We start from the raw sequence: 14,010 nt of genomic DNA, 5'->3' as shown, positions 1-14,010 counted from the left end.
TTTTATAATAAAATGGCACAGCAAATGTTATGGGAAAAAAAGATATTAGATCTGTGAAACTGACAGTGAACTAGGAGTTCAATAGCAGGAATATAGATGTTAACTCGTCTTAATTCTTCTTGGGGTCAAGATGCCCTTATGTACAATTAGATAAATTCAATGAAGTCTACGACAGAGGATGAGATGGCTGGATGGCATCACCGACTCGATGGACATGAGTTTGAGTAAACGCTGGGAGTTGGTGATGGACAGGGAGGCCTGGCGTGCTGCAATTCACGGGGTCGCAAAGAGTCAGACATGACTGAGCGACTGAACTGAACTGACTGAAGAGTCCTTTTATCTTTCACTTAGTTTCAAAAATAAAATACAAATAAGTTCTCACCTAAATTATAAGTCAATCCATGGGTCCCTAAAATGTTATCTGCTTCACACTTAGACTTAGTATCCAGTCACTGAGCCCCATTCAATCTAAGTGGAAACATCTGATCTTGGTACAAAGGAACTTGCTGTCAGCTTGATTTTCCTACCCTAATTTTTACAAATGACTCTCCTTTGATTATTCAGAAATACAACAATGTAAATGGAAAGGTTATGCTGATCATTCAACAATAATTATAAACTTATGACACTAAAAAAATCACTTATGAGCTCTGTTTTTATCTCTTCCAGATACCAGTCATGTGACCTTCACATAGCAATATAACCTCTTTGAGCTTCATTACCTAATTGGTAAAATCAGAAAGGTAGACTAGACATGCACTGTTCAAAAAAGTTGTGGAAACTGAAATTAAAGGTACATACAATTAAAATTCAGTTTCAGTCACACAAGTTGCATTTCAAGTGCCAAATATCCACATGTAGCTAGAGGTTTGTGGCTGCCATATTGGATGACACAGACATACATTTCCATCATCACAGGACACACCATCAGACAGTATAAGAATGACATCTTAATTTATGGAGCATTTTATAGGTACATATGTAAATCTCCTTTGATTCCCTTTTGTATCTGAAAGAAAGCAGAAGCTGATAATCCTATTTTACAGTTGGGAGCTAAAGCCCAGAGAGGCAAAAACAACTTCCCAAGTTCAATTCCAAATCTTTCCACTCCATCATTATACCTTCTGAAACTAAATATCCTCAGCTGTTTACAGAGGCAACTGATGCTCACTGACACTTATGAATTCTGAGAAACCCCAGGAAAGGTTGCCAAATTTGATCAAGTAGCAAACAATAGCTATCTTGTTTGTGCCTGGCATGGTACTATAAACACCATGAAAGAGAAGATCCTTGTACCCCAGGAGCTAGCAGTATGGTTGAGAGCACAAGTTTCATGAATTAAAAAATAGTTTTTAACCTAGACTTGAACATGAGATGCTACTAAATATCAAAAGAAACAAGAAAAATAAACAAAAGTGGATTCTTTGCTGATCAGGTATCAAGACACTAGAGGCTGAGCAGGGAACTGCTGTTTTATAGTTATTATTTGCCTTTTTAGGCTGGGTACAAATATTGCTTTAAGAGAAAAACTATAACAAAGAAAAAAATCACTGGGACTTTTGTGAATTATATGTTAGTCTTCTCCTCCGTAAATCAAATAATTACAGTTCTAATACCATTCTTTTTGAATCAGTCATTTTCCAATTTTTGTTCTTTGACGTGATTGATTCTCCCTTGTAAATTCCCTAAGAAAATCTCAGTCTAAATTACTTCCCACCATGTCTGAAAATATATATAATCTGATATACATATGTTTTAATTTTTTATCTTTATAACATCTTCTTGGCATGCACCACTAATGTCTAATTTAGATGCATAAAGTCAGGGACTATACATAATACAGAGTAAGCACTTAAACATTATTTGCTAAAGATGCACAAACATGTACTAACACTAATAATGTACCTTAGCAATGAAGAAATATCTTGAATAATGAAGAAAATGAATGAAACCTAGAAAAAAAGTAAGGAAAAAGATTGATAGAACTAGGTAGTAGAATTTGTGATCTCACTGACAAAATAAGTTTTATAAATAAAAAATAGATACCATACACAAAGATAAACTCAAAATGGATTAAAGACCTAAATGTAAGACCAGAAACTGTAAAACTCTTAGAGGAAAACATAGGCAGAACAATCTATGACATAAATCACAGCAAGATCCTCTATGATCCACCTCCTAGAGTAATGGATATAAAAACAAAAATTAACAAGTGGGACCTAATTAAATGTACAAGCTTTTGCACAGCAAAGGAATCTATAAACAAGGTGAAAAGACAACCCTCAGAATGGAAGAAAATAATAACAAATGAAACAACTAACAAAGGATTAATTTCAAAAATACACAAGTAGCTCATACAAATCAATACCAGAAAAACAAAAACCCAATCAAAAAGTGGGCCAAAGACCTAAACAGATATTTCTCCAAAGAAGACATACAGATGACTAACAAACACATGAAAAGATACTCAATGTCATTATTAGAGAAATGTAAATCAAAACTACAGTGTGATATCACCTCTTACTGGTCAGAATGGCCATCATCAAGAAACCTACAACAATAAATGCTGGAGAGGGTGTGAAGAAAAGAGAGCCCTCTTGCACTGTTAGTAGAAAGATAAATTGCCATAGCCACTATGGAGAACAGTATGGCAATTTCTTAAAAAACTGGGAATAAAACCACCATATGACCAAGCAATTCCACTACTAGGCATAAACTCTGAGGAAACCAAAACTGAAAAAGATACATGTACCCCAATGTTCATTGCAGCACTATTTACAATAGCTAGGACATGGAAGCACCTAGATGTCCATCGACAGATGAATACATAAAGAAGCTGCGGTACATATATACAATGGAATATTATTCATCCATAAAAAACACATTTGAGTCAGTCCTAATGAGGTGGATGAACCTAGAGCCTATTATACAAAGTGAAGTAAGTCAGAAAGAGAAAAATAAATATTGTATACTGATGCATATATATGGAATCTAGAAAAATGGTACTGATGAACCTATTTACAGAGATGAAGTGGAGACACAAACATAGAGAATAGACTTATGCACATGGCTGCGGGGGGAGGAAGGAGAGGGTAGGATGTATGGAGACAGTAACATGGCAGCATATATTTCCATATGTAAAATAGGTAGCCAATGGGAATTTGCTGTATGAACTCAAATCAGGGTTCGGTAATAACCTAGAGGGGCGGGATGGGGAGGGAGGCAGGAGGGATGTTCAAACGGGAGGGGACATGCGTAAACCTATGGCTGATTCATTTTGATGTTTGATAGAAACCAGTACACTACTGTAAAGAAATTGTCCTTTAATTAAAAATAAAAAGATGATCAAAACAATTTTTAATTCAAACTTGAATTTGATACAATAGGAACCCGTGGATTTTTCACTCTATCACATGCTTATTTCTCCCACCTATACCTCTTTAGTCTAATCCTCTGATTTTACAAATATTGAAGTACTTTGCTTCAGATGCCCTTTCCTTGAAGTCAAAGATTTTCTTCTTTATATCAGGATATTTCACGTTAGAATGCAAGATACTGTGTTACTTTCATTTGGGAAAACAAAGAAGCAAATATCTGGTTTCTGATTTTAAGGGGTTTGCAATCTAATTGTAGTGATAGGACATGAAAACACTAAGCAATAGTACTAGACACACCAAATAAACCATGTAGCTGCTGCCTTCTCCAGTCTCACAATCTTGTACTTGACCAACAAGATCTAAACACTGTGTCTGTGTGTTTATGAATGTTGTGATTCTCCTGTCACATCACTATCAAGAGGAAGCCTTCCCTTCATTGACTGCATCCTCAAATTTTAATGTTTGCTACACGATCAATCAAAATCTCTTATTTTCTCACTTAAGTGTAAAAAAGCTGAGATAGGGTCAAGTCGCCTTTTCCCACTCAAACAATAAGCACAAGTGACTCCAGTCCTTGAATAGACATGATATCATCCAGTTCAAAGCTGAATCCAACCTGTCTTTTAACAGATTTGAGATATTCTTTTCTCCAAGAATCTCCATTACAAATTTTCCCCATCCTGTCACAGAGTAGGGTGAAATGTATAACTATGCTGGTCAAAATGTTTATTTCAAATAAAAAAGGAACAGAGTTCAAAATATGGAAGACTAGTACTAGGATAACTACACTTGTAGAAGTTGCTTTTCCATAACCATCTTAAGAAAAGAATTTTTCTTAATAACTGGCATTCTCAAATGCCTTGGCTTCCAAATTACTGTTCAGCCTCAGAAACTCCATTTGCCTGATGTCAGGTCTCTGTGATTTAAGCCTCTAAACTCCCTGGAATCTACAGCTAAGGCAGTTGCTTTTCAATCCTTCTACCTGCCCATATGTCCTGGCATGTGTGTATTAGTAATGATGAACCAACAGTGTTTCTACACGTCTATGTAATCCTTCAGTGTAATGGGAAAACCAGTCTGAGCCCTGTACTCTAAATCACATTCTGAATATTAGCATTTACTTGGTCAATCTTGTTTCTTCCATCTTTGCCTTATGGAGAAAAGTAAGTCACCTAACTCAATAATAAATCACTGTATTGTGTAAATACTTCAAAGGTGTTATGAACTAGCTAATACTGACTGGTTCTACCAGAGGAGCAAGTAAATTTCACAATAATAGCAAAACAACTGAATCCATCAGAAACCTGTTTAAAAGTACTCTTCAAGACCAAAACTTTATAGGTTTTACCAAGGGTGAAAACTTTCTTGATCTCATACTATTTCACCCATCAAGAAAATTTTTTTTTTTGTCATTTTTAGGGAGGACAAGGCATTTACACTGGAGAACTTGATGAGAGCTGATGGATATGACTTTTAGAGAGTGGCTATGTAGTCCAATATCTGAAAACACAGGCAGCCCTTAAAAAAAAAAAAACAAAAAACACTTGATCAAGAATGATTTTGTTTTGTTTTACATGATTGTAAACAAAGAACAACAACAAAACCCCAATCTGCAGAGGCTCATGGCATTGATGTAGGTTAGGTCTAAATTACTCTACTGACATGCTAGGTGCTCTGGGACTGGCTATAAAATATAAAACCAAACAACTGGTAGCATTCTAAAATCACAGAAATAATGAAATGTTACAGTTGGCAGCACCACTGAGAGATCATCAGGTTAATCCTCTTTTTGGACAAAAAATGAATCTTTTTAATTTAAGATGACATTGAACTTAAAAAAAAAAAAAACTTGATAAATGTTACTGATTTAGGCCAGTGAAAGGAATTCTTCAATTTTACAGTAACAAAGCATTCCAGTTATTAGCAAATTTCCAATAAATTTTATATTCATTCATTCATTCAGAATTTTAAAGGCCCTACTACGTGCCCAGCATTGCTATAGGAACTATTTTTTGGCCTTTGTTTTACCCACAGTAGAAAATTTTAAAAAGCTTGTCATTTTCTTTGAATGAGTTTCTCATTTAAAGTCTACTCTATTTACAAAGTTACAAACTTTTGCACAGCAAAAGAAGCCATGAAAAAAAAACAAAAACAAAAAGACAACCTATGAAATGAGAGAAAAATATTTTAAAGTGATGTGACAGAACAAGGGCTTTATCTCTAAAATATACAAACAACCCATACAACTCAACAACAAAAAAGCAAACCACCCAATCAAAAAATGGGCAGAAGTTTTTAATAGAAATTTTTCCAAAGAAAACATACAGATGGCCAGTTAGGTACATGAAAAGATGCTCAACATCAGGAATTATTAGAGAACTGCAAGTCAAAACTACAATGAGTACAAAACTACAATTCACACCAGTCAGAAAAGCCATCATTAAAGTCTACAAATAACAAATGCTGGTGAGGGTGTACAGAAAAGGGAACCCTCCTACACTGTTACTGGGAATGTAAGTTGGCACAGCCACTATGGAAAACAGTATGGAGATTCCTCAGAAAACTAAGACCAGAATTACAATATGATCCAGCAATCCCACTCCTGGGACTATATCCAGAGAAAACTACAATCCAGAAAGATAAATGCATACCTCTGTTCATAGTAGCACTATTCACAGTAGCCAAAACATGGAAACGACCTAAATGACCATCAATAGATGAATGGATAAAAGAAGATGTGGTACATACACACAATGGAATATTACTCAGCCATAAAAAGAATGAAACAATGTCATTTGCAGCAACACAGATGTAACTAGAGATTATCATGCTAACTGAAGTCAGAAAAATAAAGACAAATACCATATGATATGGCTTATATGTGGAATCAAAAATATGGCACAAATGAACCTATCTACAAACCAAAAATAGACTCATAGAGAACAGACTTGGGGTTGCCAAGGGGGAGAGAGGAAGGAGAGGGATGGACTGGGAGCTTGGGGTTGATAGATGCAAACTATTACATTTAGAATGGATAAACAACAAGGTCCTAATGTATAGCAAACGAACTATTTTCAATATCCAGTGATAAACCATAATGGAAAATATAAAAAAGAACATATGCAGATAGAAATACCCATGCCATCTCATTGAACAAAAGATGAATCAAACAAAACTTATACAATATTTTTTAACTGAAAATCAAGATAAATAAGGATATAGATCAGAAATTGAAAACAGGAGGTGAAAAAAAAAATACCCATAATTTATAAATATGGAGTTAAAAGCTCACATTCCATTGTGAGCATCCTGGAAGCCTAGGTGTAAAGTGAGGCACAGTGAGTTGCATGGTTTATATTAACAGGTGGGGTGGGTGTGATGTATCTACTTTTTATTTATTTATTTATTTTTTACAGAGAAGAATACTATATTTACACAGATTTTCACCATTTATATTGCTCTTTCTATATTATTGATGCTCAAATTTCCTTCTGCTATCACTTACCTTCTGTGAAAAAATTTCATATCTTTTATTTCAGAGCAGGTCTCTTAGTTTTTCTTATTCTTTTTTTTTTCATTTATTTTTATTAGTTGGAGGCTAATTACTTCACAACATTGCAGTGGGTTTTGTCATACATTGACAAAAATATGGAATGCTTCACGAATTTGCATGTCATCCTTGTGCAGGGGCCATGCTAATCTTCTCTGTATCTTTCCAATTTTAGTATATGTGCTGCTGAAGTGAGCACTGTATCTACTTTTTAAGAGAGACAGATTTTCTCAGCATTTGAAGGCAAAATAACTTATACAGAGGCTTATGTAGTGAATATTTTCCTTAAAACCGGCCTACAGCAATGGAAGTGGTAGGTTTCTCAAAAGTAAGTTATTTCTTACCATGTCTTAAAGTCTCATTCAGTCTAGTAGAATGTCTGACATATAGTAGGTGCTGAAAACATGAGTGAACAATAGTAAAGAGAAAACAAATGCTATTCAGGATAGACAATTCTATACTTGAGGATGGGCCATGATAAAGTGATTTAAGAATGAGATTCTTGAAATTATTACAGATGAGTACATGCTTTTACTTCGATTTCTTGAAATGCTCCAAAATCATAGTAAAATCACATTTTAAAAATATCAAGGAGAATGGGTTAAGAGACATCAGCATAAAACTGATGGAGGTTAAAAAGCAGAGGTTCTGAAGAGCTGAATTAGAAAACCAAAGACAGCTGAAAACTATATCTGTAGTAATGAGGACCCAGAAGCCAGAAATTGAACTGAAAAATCTGGAAAGACCTAGAACTGGAATTGCAGGGGACTATGAAATGTTTCCCTGGTGTGGAAATATAAGTGGGCTAGAAAATAGGAAGGCCGATTTAAAAACTACATAAGAATCAGTTCCACCCCAAGATCCTCTCTCCAACTCACAAAGCTAAGGGATTACCCCCTCACAACCCTTGAAGACTCTAGATTAAGACTCTGAATGGGTTGGAACCCAGGGGGTTCTTAATTTGTAAATGACTGGCATAGCAAAATGTAGGAGTAAGATAAGAAATCAAAAAAGAGGAAAAAAGGAAAATTTATTTTATTTTTAAATTGTGGTAGATACACACAACATAAAATTTACCATATTCTTGCTAAGGATTTACCAATTCTTTTCCCATTTAGGTTGTTACAAAATATTGAGCAGAGTTTCCTGTGCCATACAATAGGTCCTTGTTGGTTATCTGTTTTAAATATAGCAGTGTATATCCCCTTCCTCTTGAACCTCCCGCCCACTAGTCATTTGAGGAGAGCATCTGAGATAAAAGAGGGAAAACAAAACAGATAATCAGAAAAAGACAATATGAGAAAAATAAAAGTACAGAAATTGTAATTACTACTTTTTGATTGCTGAAAGAAGACAGAAAAAGGAAGATAAAAAAGGAGAAAACAATACAAAATTTAAAAATATATTTTAGAAGCTGGAATTAAAGTGTGCTAGCATAAATGAAAAAAAAATCCAATACAATATTTAGAATATAAATTTGAGGAAATCTCTCAGAAATCAGAGGGGGAAAGTCAGAAAGATGGTGAAGGGAAGAGAAAATTTAAGACAACAAGAGGATTCATATAATATGTGAATGGTAAAATTTCCTGAAAGTGAAAATATAGGAAATGAAAATAAATTATAGAAACAACAGATTTTTTTCTAGAATTGAAGAACATGAGATCCTAGAATCAAAGGGCACATTGAATAAGCATCACAATACCAACATACCAGCGTAGATAACTGCAATTTCAATAAGGTGGCCAGCATACTAAAAACAAAAGAAAATTTCCTTAAATCTCACTGAAGAAATGAGGAATCAGAATGGCAGTGGACTTTTCAACCACCTCTCTGAAGAAAAGAAAAAAAGTAACATTTCCAAAATGTAGGTTTTCAACCAAGATTTTCATAATCAGACGAATGACTGGTCAAGATCAAGTATGAGGATGGACAAAAGATGTTCAGATAGGCTAGGTCTCAAAAACATTATGTCTTATGCACCCCTTTCTCAGGAACTACTGGAGAAGGTGTTGGATCAGATAGTGCAGTGGCCTAAAAGATGGAAAGCCACAGGATCCAGAAACCAGAGGATCTAACTAAAGACCAAAGTTAAATCCTAAGAATAACAGTAAAAGGGACACTGACATCTGTGAATGTCAAAGGAATATTTCAAAAACAAGAGTCATATCTGAATATGTCAAGAGAAAATTTATCTTGTTTTTAAGTTGTGGTAGATATACACAACACAAAATTTACGTACTCTTGCCAAGAATTTACGAATTCTTTTCCCATTTAGGCTGTTAAATAATATTGAGCAGAGTTTCTTGTGCCATACAGTAGGTCCTTGTTGGTTATCTGTTTTAAATATAGCAGTATGTACATGTCAAGCCCAAACTCTTTTAATTATCCCTTTCCCCCACATTTCCCCATAGAAAATGGCTCATTCTCTAAGTCTGTTTCATAATAAGTTCATTTGTATAATTTCTTTTTAGAATCGACAATATAGGCAATATCATATGACATTTCTTTTTCTCTGACTTACTCCACTCAGTATGACAATCTCTAGGTCCCTCCATGTTGTCAAAAATGACATTATTTCTCTCTCTTTAAAGGCAGAGTAATATTTTATCATATATATGTACCATAAGCAATATCATACAACATTTCTCTTTCTCTTCTGACTTACTTCACTCACTATGACAAGCCCTAGGTACATCCACGTCGCCACAAATGGCATTATTCTTTTTAATGGCCAACTAATATTTCATTGTACATATGTACCACATCTTCTTTATTCATTCCTATGTTGATAGGCATTTAGGTTCCTTCCATGTCTCAGCTATCCTAATTAGTGTTGCAAAGAACAGTGGGGTGCATGTATCCTTTTGGATGCTCTCCTCCAGATATATGCCCAGGGATGGAATTGCAGAATCACATGGCAGCTCTACTTCTAGCTTTTTAAGTAATAGATTCAGTTTTTCTAATCCATTCAGCTCATCTGTATCTTTTGAATTAGAGAGTTAAATCTATTTCCATTTAAAGTAAGTACTGATAGGGAAGAACCTAATATTACCATTTTTTGTTGTTTTCAGAATGTCTTATAGCTTTTTTTGGTATCTCATTTCCTATCTTCCTGCCTGTTTTTCCATCTAGTTAGTTTTTATAGTGACATCCTTGATTCTTTTTTTCATTTTCTTTTGTGCATCTTCTGTAGATGTTTTCTTTGTGGTTACCATGGGAATCACTGATACATACAACATCTTAAAGTTATAAAAATCTATTTTAAGCTAACAACTTGATTTCAATCACACACAAAAATCTTCTATTCCTTTATTTCTCCACTCTCTTGCCATTTGTTACTGATGTCACAAATTACATCTCTCTATATGTCTATATGTAGTATGTGTTTGTTAAATAGATATTATCATTTTTAATGCTTTTGTCTTTTAAATTCTATGAGATATTAAAACTTAATGTAACATAGGCAGGATATACAGTGATGCTGGAATGGAGAGGTTGACCTCCAGTAGACTATTGTTGAACTGAATAAAATCATAAGTAAAATTATCTCTTAGAGTCACTGGAAAACGACCAGTAGCAGGCAGAGACTGGAAGGGCGTATACTCTTAATAGATAGCTGGTGCTTTGGATGAGAACTGGGATAATATAGCTTTTTTACCTAATTGTATTCCAAACTCCAACCCCAGGTCTGGTGACAGGAAATCACAGCCTTGTCAGCTCCAGGTGGCAAACAACAGAGTCCATATTATCAGAGCAGCAGGGAAATTAAGGGAATGACTTTCGGAAGTGAGAGAAGATCAGAAAGACTGGTATCTAAAATCTGAGCATAAACTCTGCCCAAACCCCTGGCTGACTATTATACTAGATATGCACACGAGACCTAAGGGAGCTCATCAAAAAGGCAGGCAAAAACTAGACAATAGTCTACACTTGAAAGACTCTATGGCTCCTGATGAGATTTGTGAACTTCTTATGCCTTGGCTGAGTGCACTACCTACCACATGCATTTCAAGTGGCGAAAAGTGGAAAACTTTCTGGAATTCAGGTATTAGAGGGAAGAACTTAGAGCTGAAGGAGTAACTGGAAATTTGGAACCACATGGCAAAGGAATCAGAGAGAGAATGAACACCAAAATATTAGTATAAATTTGCTCAAATTCTCAACTGATTAATAAAATACACAGGCAAAAGGGAGCTACCCAGAGGGCCACATATTTATAAAGCAGCAGCTGGAAACTGAAGAAAGTTAGGTGTTGAACAATCTGACAAGTCAGATTTTGTGGTTTTAGTCCTTGTCTGGACTAAACAAATAAACAACCCCCCAAAAACCCCAAACAATAAACAAAAGCATAATGTACAGTTTTCAACCAAAAATTCCTGGAAATGCAAAGAAACAAGAGAGAGTAACACTCACAGGGAAAAATGAATCATCAAAATAAATATAAATCAAGTATACCTGGGCATTGTATTTAGCAGAAAACTCCTTAAATATTATAAATATGTCAAATGATGTAAAGAAAATATGCTCAAAGGATTAAAAGAAAATACAGTGTTAATGCATACAAAGACAGGAAATATCAAGAAAGAAATGGAAACTACATAAAAGAACTAAGTAGAAATTCTAAAGCCAAAAAATACAATAGAAATTAAAAGTTCACTATGGTGAGTGAAACATCATCAGCAGAACTATGATTTTAGAAAGTATCAATGACTTGAAGATAAGGCAATAAAATGATTCAATCTGAAGAAAAGAGAAGATAAAACAGTTGAAGAAAAAAACAAGGCATTAGAGCACCATGGGGAAGTAAAAAGCCATCTAGCATGCTTGTAATTAGAATTCTAAATTGATAAGAATGGAATAAAAGGTAGGGAAGTATTTTTTAAAATAATGTCTGAAAATACAAAACCTACACATAAATATTTATAGCAGTTTTATTCATAAGTACTCCAAACTGGAAGGAACCAAAATAACCTTCAGTAGGCAAACGGATAAACTCTAGAATATCTGTACAACAGAATCTTATTCAGCAATTTTTAAAATGAGCTATCAATCCAAAAAAGGTATAAGGGAGAGTTAAATGCACGTTGCTAAGTAAAAGAACTCAGTCTAGAAAGGCTACATACTGTTTGATTCCAACTACATAACACGGAAAGGAAAAGGTTTAAATATTAATACTATGGAGACAATAAAAAGATCAGTGGTTGCCTGGGTTTTGAGGATAGCTGGAGGGATAAATAGGTGAAGTGCAGAAGATTTTTAGCGCAGTCAAACTATTTTGATACTGTAATGATGAATACATGACATTGTGCATTTTTCAAACTCATAGATCTAGACAACACACAAAGTGAAACTGTATGTAAATTATGGACTCTAGCTAACAATATATCAACACTGGTTCGTTAATTGTAACAAATAAACCACATTAAGACAAGAGGTTACTAATACAGGAAATTATATGAGGGAGAGAAGCTTTATGGAATTCTCTGTATGAAAAGTCTGCTCAACTTTTCTAAATCTAAATAAATTGCCCTAAATCTAAAAATTTAGTAAATCTAAAACTGCCTTAAGAAATAGTCTACTCATTTAAAAAGCTTCTTACATTTGATAAAGAGGAACATAAATTACTTAATGGTGTGAAATGTTCCTCATCTGCCAAGTGCAATTGTTGTGAATATTGTGTTAATTTGTGATTACTTAAGCTATGCACTGCAAACTAGGAAATGGACATGCGAAATCCTTAGGAAATGACTCTTCTTTATTCAAGAATCTGAGAGGCAGGATTTGACAAGTTAATTAATTCGTCCTCTCTCTTTCCTAAAAGCTTTTGCCACTCAAATCATTGCCACGTTTTGAAGTAATTTCTGTGTAGCCACAGCATCACAACCCACCAAATGTCAGTCTTTTTGATTTTAGGATTCAGGGAAAGAAATGTAGAAAAGCACTTTCCTAGGAACTAGGAAGTGTGGGTCACAAGTGCCAATGTTTGGGACAGCAGCTTGTGCTGTGTGAGTCCTGAGCCACAGATCCTGAGTGACAGAGGTGTCTGAGTATTTTATAATAGATCATTTTTGTGTCTCTGTGACATGTGGAGCCTTCTGTGGTGTGAGGCTCCCCCTGCTAGGGTTTAAAGGAAAATAAAGGAATAGCATAAAAGTTTTCTTTAAAAATACCACACTAAATATAAAAAAGAAACAGGTAACATACGTTAAAGTCAATGCTTTGGAGAGATGTCAAGACACAAAGGAGAATGGGCAGAGAATTGCTATTTATTAGTAATTACTATTTCACATCAAAACTAAGGACATATAAGGTTTTCATTAAAAATGTTTTTAAAAGAAGAAAATTGGGGCAACTTTTATAACTTTATGACACTATATTTTGGCTTTGCCTTCTGCAGGTTGAACAGTCCCAGTTCTAAAACCATTCCTTTTTAGATAGGTCATCGTTCAGTTTTATTCTTTAATGTACTTCTCCCTGTTTATTCCCTCAAGCAAATCTCAGTCCAAATAAAATGATTTCTAATGAGATCTTCAAATATATGTGACATGGTGTGTTTGTGTACATATATATATATAATATATATTCTTAACTTTCATCTTTATCGCATCTTTGTTGATATTGTCCACTTAAGATCCATGAAGTCAAGGACCATACATAGCACACAACAGATGCTTGAAAAGTGTATGTTAAATGAAGGTGCAATTATGCAATTAAACTGACAATGCTCCTAAGCAGTGAGGAGGCATTTTGGTAAATAATGAAGAAAATTAAGAAAGCCCAGGAAAAAAACGGGAGAATAGGATGACAGAGCTCGATAGAACTACATATTCTTATAAAAGATGGGGAACAGGATGTAGACTGACAAGATCTATAGCCCACTGTTTCTATGTTCCATCTTCCCCCCACAGCCCTGGAGATACAGATCAAATGGATACAGTGTCAAAGCTACAGGGCCCTCCAGCAGAGGAGTGTTTTGCAGCTTTGGCACTATGACACTGAAGATTTCTTTGTTGGTAGGAAGCTGTCCTGGGCACTGCAGTATGTTTAGCAGAATCCTTGTCCTCTACTCTCTAGACGCCAGGA

The 14,010-nt window shown here is 34.7% G+C and overlaps 1 non-coding gene across 1 annotated transcript; it reads right to left on the bottom strand.

Annotated features, from left to right (window-relative positions):
- Positions 1–7,019: 7,019 nt before the first annotated feature.
- Positions 7,020–7,126, bottom strand: LOC122453426. Its single transcript, XR_006273049.1, has one exon. It is a non-coding gene; the product is annotated as a U6 spliceosomal RNA (small nuclear RNA).
- Positions 7,127–14,010: the final 6,884 nt, after the last annotated feature.

Source organism: Cervus canadensis, chromosome 14 (genome assembly GCF_019320065.1).
Source record: "Cervus canadensis isolate Bull #8, Minnesota chromosome 14, ASM1932006v1, whole genome shotgun sequence".
Taxonomy (NCBI): domain Eukaryota; kingdom Metazoa; phylum Chordata; class Mammalia; order Artiodactyla; family Cervidae; genus Cervus; species Cervus canadensis.
The sequence above is the reverse complement of the archived record's forward strand: the minus strand, read 5'-3'. Positions and strand labels throughout refer to the sequence as shown.